Here is a 12244-nt window from a genome sequence, read left to right as displayed (position 1 = left end):
AGGGAGATTTCCGTTCCATGTTGGCAGTGGAAGAATTAAAAAATGATAATACAATACTCTCACCCCAGGACCAAGAGATAGCACAGATGCGGGCTTCCCAGGATATGGATGAATTTCCATACCAATCTTGTAAATTTGACCACAGCAGCAACAGCTTGATATCAGATTTAATGCCAGTTTCTGGATTAAGAAGAAATCAGGCAATGTTTGCCAGTATAAAGCTGTTAACCATACTTAAATCTCCTACCCATTGAGCTGAGTTGTGAGAAGTTATGGTTTATGCCTGAGGTGCAGTTCAAAGTTATGTTCCCCGTGGATGCTCGATAAATACTTGTTGACTATCTGATTTAACCCCACCATGAAAGCTGAGCTCCTCTGTTCTTTCTATAATCATGTCAGATACATTGGAACCAAAGAAGTGCCAGGATGGGAGATTTCTCCCATCTCTATTTCTCTGCAAGAACTCCCTGTGCTACTTATAAATATGCTGATCAAAACCTGTATCAAAGAGAAAATGCATTTCCATATTCCCAGTTTCCTTTATGATCATAGAATGCATCAAAGAGAAAACACATCTCCCCACTCCTGTTTTTCTTCTCATTCCTGATTTACAGGTCAGAAATAATTCACACGTGGGAATAGGATGGGCAATGCAAAGTCCATTTAAGGGCAGAACCCCACATGAGCTCGAGGTACAAGTATTTTCAAATTCTTTCCCCAGATGCATTTGCAGGCATAAAAAAAATGTCTTATTTCTTTTACTTAATATATTCTATTTTACCAAAAGGCAACAAAACCAATTTTTACATTTTGATACATGAAATAAAAAGGAAAAGTGTTATAAGCCTTAATATAGCATATAATGATCTATTAAATTTTAGTCATACTGCCTAATACAAAAATAATATTTTAGACTTCAATTGCACATTAAATGTAATTAAGAGATGAAAATGAATTTGCTCCTTTCAATTTAAAATGTTCTAAGATCCAGCTCAAAACTGACTCACTTCCTTGGTTATTTAATTGATGATGACTAGGTTCAGATTGAAATTTTTAATTGTTGACTTTTCTCTCAATATTTTCATGTCATTTCTTTTTGTTTTAGTTTTACAGACCCAGAAGTAAGAACCCATGCTGTGAACATGAGTAATTTTCCTTAGAATTAAAAAAAATTAAAATGTGCTGTTGTGTTGTTTGAACAGCTTACCAAGGATTATAATATTAATGTTTCTGCTTTCCTTTTGTGAAGGTGCTATTGACCCTAAAACAATCTTATTACACATTTTAAAAAATTTTCTGTATGTGCCTATATAGAAAACAAATAAGCTATTTTACTTCACAGTTCCCCTTAGACAAAGAACTTGGAATAAATTTCAATATATTAAACAATTTGATTCTAATCGTTTTATTTTCACTGACTACAGTAAACAGAAATAAATACAATTTCTTAATACCTAAAAAAGTAATTATTCATCCTGTTGTTAAAACGATTGCTAAAAGTGCCTTTCTAATTTCTAAGAAAGTAAAGAGGCAAGAGGGGACAGGCGGGTGGGCGGGCATGAAGGAAGTCCTAAGAAGCAATTTACTACACAGATCTAAGTTCTCTTTAGCTTTAAATGAACCAACTGTCACTACAGCCTCACCATACCTTCCTGAGGGGTAGCTTCTGGAAAACGAGTCTATTGAATCAGATGGCATCTGAGATCCTTTTCAGTTCTGCCATTCTGTGATTCTATGTGAGAAAAGTAGCCTCAAAATGTTCATAAGAGTTTTCTTACAGATATTTCATGCTTTGTGTTTTACTTTTGAAAGCCAGGATTTGTAGAGCTCTCCCACATTTCTTTGTGGTGTTAAAAAACATCTCCAGCTTTCACAAGGAGATTTTTCAACTCTCATCACTTGCTCAGAGCAGAAATGTTCAGGGTCTGTAGCACTATCGGTTCTTCTTTTAACTTTAACAAGAACTCTTACTTGAAGCTGCTTCACAGTTCCCCACGTGGAGACTCACCACTGAACGACCCAGCACAGTTTGCTTGAGCCTCTCCTGCTTCCTTCCACAGCCCAAGAAGCATTTCCCTCTCATCCCTCAACACAAGCAGCAGTACCATGATCTTTTTGGTATCTCAAGTTCAAGTTCTCTATGCCACTCGTTACTGATAAATTTCTCAGCCTTGAATCTCTCCTTTCTTATGTGTTTGCATGGCCATTCATATCATCGTTACTTCATCATTGCTAAGCAAGTTTCCTTAGTACTTACACACACACACACACACACACACACACACACACACACACACACGTACACACACACGTACACACACACAGACATAATTTTACTTTTTATTGAAATTTAACTTCCATACAGGAAAGTACATAGCCTGATGAATTTTATCTTTTATTGTTATTATTTATTATTATTATATATGCCTATAGTACCTGCTCTTCCTAGGTGGTCTCCTATCCAAGTACTAACCAAGCCCGATCCTACTTAGCTTCTGAGATCAGACATTGGGCTTGTTCAGGATGGCATGGCCGTAAACCATGGACCATAGCTCCACTGGGGCACAAATCCAGGACCTTCTACGTGTAAAGCAGACATGCTAACCGCTACATTATGGAACCACATCCAATGAATTTTAACTAACATGCTGTAAAGTGCACAGCTTCATGAATTAACATACATATTTGCCAATGTAACCACCAGCCAGATCAAGACAAAAAGCATTTCCAGTATCCCAGAAGGCTAACTGATACCTCTGTCAAGTCCTGTGACTTGATTTTCACCATTCCATATATCCATATATGCTTGAAGAAAGAATCTCCCAACCCAACATTTGGTCATCATGACTTCTTGAGTTATCTTGATTTTCCACGTCTCCTTCTTCATCCCGCTGTCTCCCATGTGGCTCAAGTGATGCTTAGCCTGCTTCAACAGCCTTATTTCTTTCTGTGCAGAGCAGGCCCTACGCCTAAGCGTGATAAGAACAGTAAACCTACCACTATTGGGTATAAAGGCCCTACTACAGGCAAGCTCCATCCTTACACTTAATATTCTTTATCTCATTCAATCTTCACACACGACCTGTTTGCTTCTGTAGACTCTGCTAATGTCTCTTCCAAATCTCTAGCTACTCAAAACCTACTCCTCCAGAAAGCCTTTCTGATAATAGCAATGGCTGTCACTTATCAAGCACCTGCTGAATGCCATTCCACAGGGCCATCCATAGAATAAAGAGATTACTAGTCTCACTTCTACAAGTCAGAAAGAGGCAGCACATACAAGAACATTTCTAGAGACTAAAAAAAAGTGTCCCTTTATTTCTATGGGGAAAAAATATATTAAGTGCATTCATTTATTCAACAAATATCTATTGAACTTCTGCTATGTATTTGGTATTCTAAGCACTGGAAACACAGCAATGAGAAAACAGGAAAAAATCTCTGCTATCAGGAAACTTTCATTCTAGCAATGGAAAGCAGCGCGCGCACACACACACACACACACACACACACACACACCATGATAAATAAGTAAAATATTCAATATTATTAGATGGTGTAAAATGATCTGGAGAAAAATAGAGGGAGAAAGGTTGTGGGCAGCGAGATTGGCTGATGTTCCAGTTTTAAACAGAGTGGCCAAAGTAGGCTTCGCTGAGAAGGTGATAGTTAAGTCTTGAAGGATATGGAGAAGCTAGCCGTGTGGTTATCTGTGGGAATACCATGTCAGGGAGAGGGGCCAGCAAGTGCGAAGGCGCTGAGGTAGAAATAGTGAGTCAACCAGTATGGGGTGAAAGAAGGAAAGAGCAGTAGAAGGTGAGATCAAAGAAGCAAGAGAGTTTGGCATCCAGATTACGTAGAGCCTTATAGACCACTGGGATGATTTTGTCTCTTCCTTATAATTATGGCTACAGAAGAATGCTGTGTGTTTGTGTGTGCCTGTGTTAGAAATCCAAATTTGCATTATGTCTTATGGCTCATTTCCCAACTAGATTATGAGCTTCTTGAAGACAGAGAACATTTCTCATATTTCTTTGAGATTCTCTGAGACTCCAAAATACTATACTGAAGAGGGCAAATATACCACCATCATCACTTCCCACCTCATAAGCCCACAGCGTCTGTGACATTAATCCTTTCCTGCCAAATACTGACATGGCCTTAGAATTCTAAAGAACTAATTATATTCAAAGTGTTACCATTTTTTTTTCCAGCTGCATTCACAGTGGTAATCAGTCAGTACATCAAAAATCAGTAAAGCCTAACATTCTTCTCCACAGAAAATTTCTGGCTACATTACGTAAACAACTGTGTGCATTATATTATGAACAACACACATCAACAAGGATGGTGATATGATAACTGTGCTATAATTTACAAAACATACAACCAGAAATAAGAGAGCAATATAATGTTTCAGTTTTCAACAGCCGTTAATTGTATCCCTATATATTGAGAGACCACATAGCACTAATTGCCAACACACTGTGCCAGTGCAAACATGAAACAGAATGCTTCTTGGATGCAAGCATATCTAAGTCAGAAATTCCTAAGTGTAATCCAAGGAACGCAAGCTATTCATTCATTTATTTAATAAATATTTATTGAGACTCTACCATGTGTCAGAATTGGAAACACAGTGGTAAGCAAAACAGACATAGCTGGTGCCATGATGGAGCTTTCATTAATCAAATGTCATACAGGTATCACTATGACACGTGTTATGAACAAAAGGTAAACAAGCTATGAATGCCTATATAGGACCAGTCAGGATGAAGATTTCTCTGACGAAGTAAATCTTGAGCTGTAGACAAGTAGATTAGATAGGAACAGTGTTCTAGAGAGAGGGAATAGCTTGTGCAAAGTCCCCGTGGAAGCAGGAGCATGGCGAAGGCATAAAGATTGCTGGTGATGTCACCACATTCCTCTCATGGAAAATAGGTACAAAGAAACTGAGGAAAAAAGTACAATAAAACATGGAAGATGCAGAAAGTGGCTATTAGAGAGAGATCTGATGAAAGCAGAACAGGGATGTCTTTCGTCTTCAGTTTCCTCTATCACCCTCCCCAGGCTGTTTGCTCCATGTCTACTGCCCAAGAGACATTTTATTTCACACTTGGCATGCTACACAGTATCTGCCTCATTTCTTTAGAGATAGATTCAATAAGTCTGAAGAAATGGACAAACAGTAAGATCTTAGGAGTGAGTTATTAAGATGGGATGAGAGAGAAAGGTGGCGTGTGAAAGGTGGGTTCTACACAAGCAGGAGAGAGCGCTAAGAAAAAGAACCTAACTCTGTATTGAAACCAAGATATTGGAGTGTCTAATGTACTCTTAAAACTTGGCAAAATATTATTTCTTCTGAAAAGCAAATAACCAAGTCTTATTATGAAAATTTCTTGTACCTAAATTTAATATTTTGAGGAAAATGGCAGTGATTTAAACCAAAAGGCTATACTGAAGGGGTTTTTATGTACCTTACGGACTCCTGGATTATTTAAATATTACTCCTCTTTTGCTAATGGTCAATCACTCTGATATAGTTTATGAAACATTGAGCAATCAGTGTGAGAACTACTTAGCTATCTGAGTCTTGAAGTTTTTCTGTGTGATGATATTTATTCATTACATTTTTAATGATATATCAGGTTACCATAGCAATTCTTGTTCCCTGGAAACTTCTTTCTTGCAACACACATTTATCGTACGCTGCATTAACAGCCTGATCCTATTGTTCGAGCTGTCTCATTAGCTCGAGTAATCTAAACCTATTTTAAAATGTTAACCAGTAACATTATATAGAAAAGATGATTATTTAGGAATAACATTTATTAAGGAAAGAGCCCATATTTAAATCACCCTTTGTCCATGAACTTTTTCTTGACCCTGCACACCATTATTTTTATTAAATAGTAGAATATTTAAGGATTTGTCATTCAGTTTAATAATTAAACATATACTCATATATTTTTAATCAATTGCTTTTATGTTGGTCTCTTATCTCCATATTTATTATAGTTTCTATAAATTAGAAGCTCTTATCAGCTGAATTGTATTTTTCAAAAGGATGTTGAAGTCCACGTTCCACTATCTGTGAATGTTACATTGGAGATAGGGTCTCTGCAGATGATCGAGTTAAGATGAGGTCATTAGTGTGGGCCCTAGCCCAACCTGACTATGTCCTTATAAAAATGAGGGAATCTGAACACAAGAGAAAGATATGTACAGAGGGAAGATGAAGTGGAGACACAAGAAGAACATCAGGTGGTGATGAAGGCAGAGATTAGGTGATGCTTGTACAAGTCAACAAACACCAAATATTGCCAACGAACCACCAAAAGCTAGGAGAGAAGTCTGGAACAGATCCTTTCTTCACAGCTGTCAGAAGGAACCAAGCCTGTCAAAATTTAACGTCAGACTTCTGGCCTTCAGAATGTAAGACAATAAATATCTCTTGGTTAAGCCACCCAGTTTGTGGTACTTTGTTACAGAAGCTCTAAGAAACTTATACAGAAGGCAAGACTAATAACTTAATTTGTATCCTTCTCAGTTTCGAATACAATGGCTTTAATTTTATTAAAAACTGAAAGAATTCTTTAACAGGACATGTTTTTCAATTATTCCCTCATTCACTTGTTCATTTATCTATTCGATAAATATTAACCATCACATTCATTGGTCAAGGTGCTAAAAAGACCAGTAATAGACTCTTTCACTGGCTTCAGCAATAATAACTTCCTTGTAATTTCTGACTGCTGTCTAATAAAAACCATGTTAGGTGCTTTACATGCACTTAATACATTTAGTCCTTATAACCAACTTGTAAAAGTAGATATTATAATACTCAATTTTCAGGAAAAGACCAAAAGCACTGAGGCTCAAAAAAATTGGGGTAAGTTACCAAAGATGACAAAGCCAATAAGCAGCAGAGTTATTGGCATTTGAAATCAAACCAGTCTGATGCTGCTGCAAATTTTTCTTCTGCTCCATTTTGCCTCTAGGGACAGAGGAACACAAGTGACTCTAACATAAAGCAGACACATAGTACGAGAGAGAGAGCAGAGAGAAGCAAAGCACTATAGGTGCCTAGAGAAGGAAGACATGACTACTATTTGGATTAGACAGAAAAACACTTATTGGAAGCTGAAAAAAGGTCTGGATGATTAGAAAGAAAGGAAATGATAGTTGGTAGTGCAAGAGCCCAGATTAAGGAAGGTCATCAGAGTTGAAAGCAAACAAAGCCAGGCAGGATGCTAGAGGTCATCAATCTAGAAGTTGCTATCAAGGAGCCCTTGTAGGAGATAAGGTAAAGAAGAAACTTAGGTACTGAAGTCTCTGGGTAAGATTGCTGTGTTCCAGGTAGATGGTACCTCTTCAGAAGACCGTAACCATTTTCAAGAGGTAGCATTTTTTTTTGAGTGATGGTGGCAAAACAAAGATCTGGGAGTACAAGTAGGAAACAACAATTGACTGATCCTTCTTCCTAAACAACTGACTCAAGATGGACAAAAGGGTACCCTTCAATGGAGGCAGCTTGTAAGGAAATGGTATTGTCATAGGAAAGATACATTTTAATTAGGGGAGGGTGGCAGATACACTTGAGGCAAAGACAAGGGGTAGAATTTATCCCTAAATGAATAAGTATTCCACAGATTATAATGCAATGGGTTGGCTGAGGACATTACCACATTCCTGGGGAGACCGTCTTCTATAGAAGGGCCAGAATTATAAATCCAACAGTGAAATCTTTTATTCTGAGATGAACAAATGGTTAGTGGACAATGATGAATGCCACATGCTGAGCCTTGGTAAATCATGACAACATAAGACGAATATTATTTTTTCTCTACAGTTCCAAGCTTCTAGTCCTCTTCACAAAAGCCCACATTTTGTTTTTCACTTCATTACTGAAGCCCTGGTGATGATCTTAGTTCCTAATGAATACAAATGATTAGAACTTGGCTTTGATTAATATAATTAAGATCTGAGATATATTATATACTGGTCTACCTTATCTCTCTCTCCCTCCTAAACATAGCCACGATGAAAAGATTTAGAAGATAACAAATGTTTCTAATACAAACATGTGATGTTGTTTGATGACATGTGATGAGAAGAAGAAAAGTATTGATCTTACTTTCTGATCTAACATCGGTAGAGATAAAGTGTGATAACTCAAGCCTATTACTTACTGAGAAGAAGAAAATAACAAGAGAGCTAACAATTATAGAATAATATGAGAACACAAACTCAAGTATGATACCCAAATAGAAGACATCTTGGAAGGATATTTTAAGAACAAACACTGATTGTAAGCCTTGATGACAAAACAGAACTGTCTCTGGCATCCCACTTTCCAGGATACAATTGATTGGCCATGGAAGAAAGGAATAGGACAAGAATCCTGCATATTCTTCCAGGAAAGCACAGAAAGATAGATTATTCCTGAACAGATTTGAAATCAGAGTGTATTCAATTTCAAAAAAATCTAAAAATTGGTGTCTGAGATTAGAAATTATACCTCATTCACTGCTAGAGTTTTGAACCAATTAAGAGAGAGATAAAAGAGATGGAGACATCAGGCAGATAGAGAACAAAATGTCAGCTTTAAAGAAACATAGTCTAGGTATGTAGCAACAATGGGGCTTCCTAATTTGAAGTTAGGGATTATAAAGACCTACCCACTAACCACAGACAGCATTGCTACTGCATGCAGACTTTCCACTTAAAATTCAGAAAAGCAGAGTAGGATGGGCATTTTCTGGCTCAGAACGAAAAAGGAGAAAGCAAGCACTTCATTATATGTTCTGCTCCATATTTCCACTCAAATAGTTCACTCATCCACTTGCAGGAAGAAATAAGTGAAGATGCAAAAAGGAAGGGATAGTACTCGTGATGCCCCTCCCCATGGAAACATGAAGCTGGGGTGGGAAAAGGTTCCCACCTGAACACCTTACCACTAAACTCTGAAAACAATCTAAACTACACTGAAGTTGACCCAGTATCTTAGTCGGTTTCTCTTCTATAACAAAATCCCACAGACTGGATGGCTTAAATAGCAAACATTTATTTCTCACAGTTCTGGAAGCTGGAAAATCTAAGATCAAGGTGCCAGCAGATTCAGTATCTGGTGAGAGGCCTCTTCCTGGTGTACAGATAGCTACCTTCTTGATGTGTCCTCATATGATGGAGAGAAAGAGAAAGCTCTGGTCTTTTCTTTTTAAAAGGACACTAACCCATCATGGGGGCTCCATTCTAATGACCTCATCTAAACCTAACCACCTTCCAAAGGCCTCACATCTATTATCATCACATTGGGGTCAGGGTTTCAACATGTATATTTAGGAAGACACAACCTTCAGTCCATAACACCCAAGGAAGGCCTGAACACTTACTGTTTGGCAGCCCCTCTTACAGGAGGAAATCTGAACTCAAGCGACAATGAGAACCAACCTCCCAGGGTGGAGGGAGAGATAAGAATAGGAAGGCCAGCATCATTTCTATAAGAGTGTGCAACAAGACATTGGAGGCCATTTTCCACCCACTATTATACTTTTTGATTTTCTTTAACAGGTTGTAAAAAATAATTAAATTAGATGTCAACATTTAAAAATCATATTTCACTGAAAATCCTGGGTTACTGTCTTCTGTTGAAAACCTGGGTGGTCTGGCCCCCCTGAGCTCATATTCTAGCCAGACAACATCCAGGTGGGCAAACTGGTACTGGTCCTTCACCTTGGCCCCTGACCTGATCTGCTTAACTCATGCATTATTGTGCTCATCTGGCCGTTGGAGGACTTTGGGTTAATCACTTTTCTCTAACTAATAAACAGATTGTTTGTTTTGCCATTGAACTCCTGCAGAAAGGTATTAAACAAGAAAGCTCAAGAGGAAACAAATTTAGATGGGAGAAGAATGAAAAAAATCCAATATGCACATTGGAAACTGGCTCACTGAGAGGAATCAGAAAAACGTAGCCATGGAAAGGAATAGGGAAATGGTAGTCAAAGAGTCAAGAACCTGATTCTAAGGTAAGAAAATCAAGGATGTGGGACTCCTAGACGAGTGACAAAAGGCAGCCATGGAAGTAATGGCTGAGAAATGCTGAGAAAGCCGAAACACTGTGTTCAGCCAAGAAAAATATTACTTCAAAAGTCATTAACTTTCTTGCCAGTTTGTCTTTGCAGAAGACTAACTATAATCAATTGCAGTTTAAAAGTATCACTGTGATCAAAGGCGATTCAGATAAAGTGTAAGGCAGAGGGATGGACTGTGACAGAAATTTGCCTCAAGTTTGAGATGGATGTGTTTAACCATGTGATCTTGCTAACTCCATTTTTTACTGTTAGTGAGAAACTGAACTGATATAAATAAATTAAATATACAGAATTTCCTTAAATTGAGCTCTCTGATTTAACTACTTCCCCTGTATTTATTAGGCAGTAAAATATAATAAAATAGTGTTACTGTATGGCTTCTATATCTCTAAAGCCTGGTCAAATGGCCAATTATATTGCTTAGAAAGTTATGTACCCAAGATCGTGGGTCTGCATTTCAGTTACCTTTCACCAGATGGTCGTGGGCTATACAACAGTGCTCACACTTGGTTGCAAATTCTAGAGTTTGAAAATGGGAGCACAAGTTTAAAAGTAAATATTCTGGGCCCCACCTGCAAACATACCAGTTCCTTAGGTCTAAGTAAGTCAAAGTTGCAACTCGATATTCCTCTATATTTAAAAACTTCCCTCAAGAGATTCTGACCTGCAGCCAGTTAGGGAAATTGCTGGTGTTGACTGCAACTTTACAAATCTAATTTCCTCAGAAAATATTAATAATGTCTAAGTTAGAGATAAACATAAGAAATAAGTTTTAAAAAACAAATGTAATAAAACTATTATCATATTACCTCCAATACAGATTAGATTCTTACAGTGTAGTAAGCCACATGAAACAAATAAAATAATAATGAAAATAGTTGTGCAGGCATTCTAAATTGCTTTCAAACTAACTTTTTAAGAATGAATCTCTAACCTAAATACCTGCATGAATTCCTCTCTCAGTCTCTCAAGGATCTGTGTTGACTTCACATGAGGCATAGGAACTTTTATATAGTAGGAGGTCAATCTTGTATGAAATTAATGGTTGAATTTAGTAAAAAATCTCAAGGCACTAACACCTTGTTTGCTATGAGCTTATCTACAAATTATGTAAGATTTATATATCTGGGCCCTGATATGTCAAACGAGATGAGAAAAGAGTTTCATGAAAGTGCTAAATTACCAATGAGAACAATTTTATGTCTAATAATAACAGCAAACATGTATATTGTGCCAAACATTTATATATGCCATGCACTATTCTAAATAATGTAAAGATAAATATGGGTGTATATTAAAATATATATATATATTTCACTATACCTTCATAATAATCTTTATAACAACCTATGTGCTAGATTCTATTATTATCATCCCCATTTTACCAGCGAGGAATCGAGATACAAAAAAACTAAGCGACTGGTCAGGGAGGCAAAGTATCACTTGCTCAAGTGGCAAATCAGTGAAAAAGCCAGGATTTCAATCCTGAATGTTTGGGTTAGAACCAATGACTACATTTTTCTTTCACGGGCTTGATTGAATCTGAAGTTGGTTTATAAAGTCAGCCACATTAAATATCTAAGTATAGTAAGCCTTTATTCCTTTTTAGGTTAAGGATATTCAGTACATTATTAGATGTTTAGAATTCTAGCTAGTCTCTTTGGAATAGACCATTACCTAAAATAGAACTTACCTGTGGATTACCTGGCTAAATAAGATAACCATCATTAAAGAACATGTCCCATCCTATTTTGATGAACATTTATTGAGCATTTTCATGTGCCAGGCTCTGCCCTAGGGATTGGGATGCGAGGATGGATCTGACAGAGGCCTGAACTCAAAGACCCCACATCCTAGAGGAGAGATGGGCACTGTATTTGCTTGACATGTATGTCATGCAGAGTTAAGATGCATGCTAACTTTACAAAGAAATTTTTGAAAGCGAAAATAACCATGCAAGTATTTTTTGCCAAATATATTTTGATAGTAATTTCTTGGTAGTTTGGTAGAAAAAAAATATATTTTTGAACTAATAAAGCTTGCTGCATACTAAAATATCATAAGAAAATTAATAGATATCAATTTATAGGTTGCTAACTGGGAAAAAAATTCCACAGCTAAAGCAGAAAATAATGGTATCAGAAAAC

Source organism: Pteropus vampyrus, unplaced genomic scaffold, assembly GCF_000151845.1.
Source record: "Pteropus vampyrus isolate Shadow unplaced genomic scaffold, Pvam_2.0 Scaffold116, whole genome shotgun sequence".
Lineage (NCBI taxonomy): Eukaryota > Metazoa > Chordata > Mammalia > Chiroptera > Pteropodidae > Pteropus > Pteropus vampyrus.
This window is presented reverse-complemented; position numbering follows the sequence as displayed.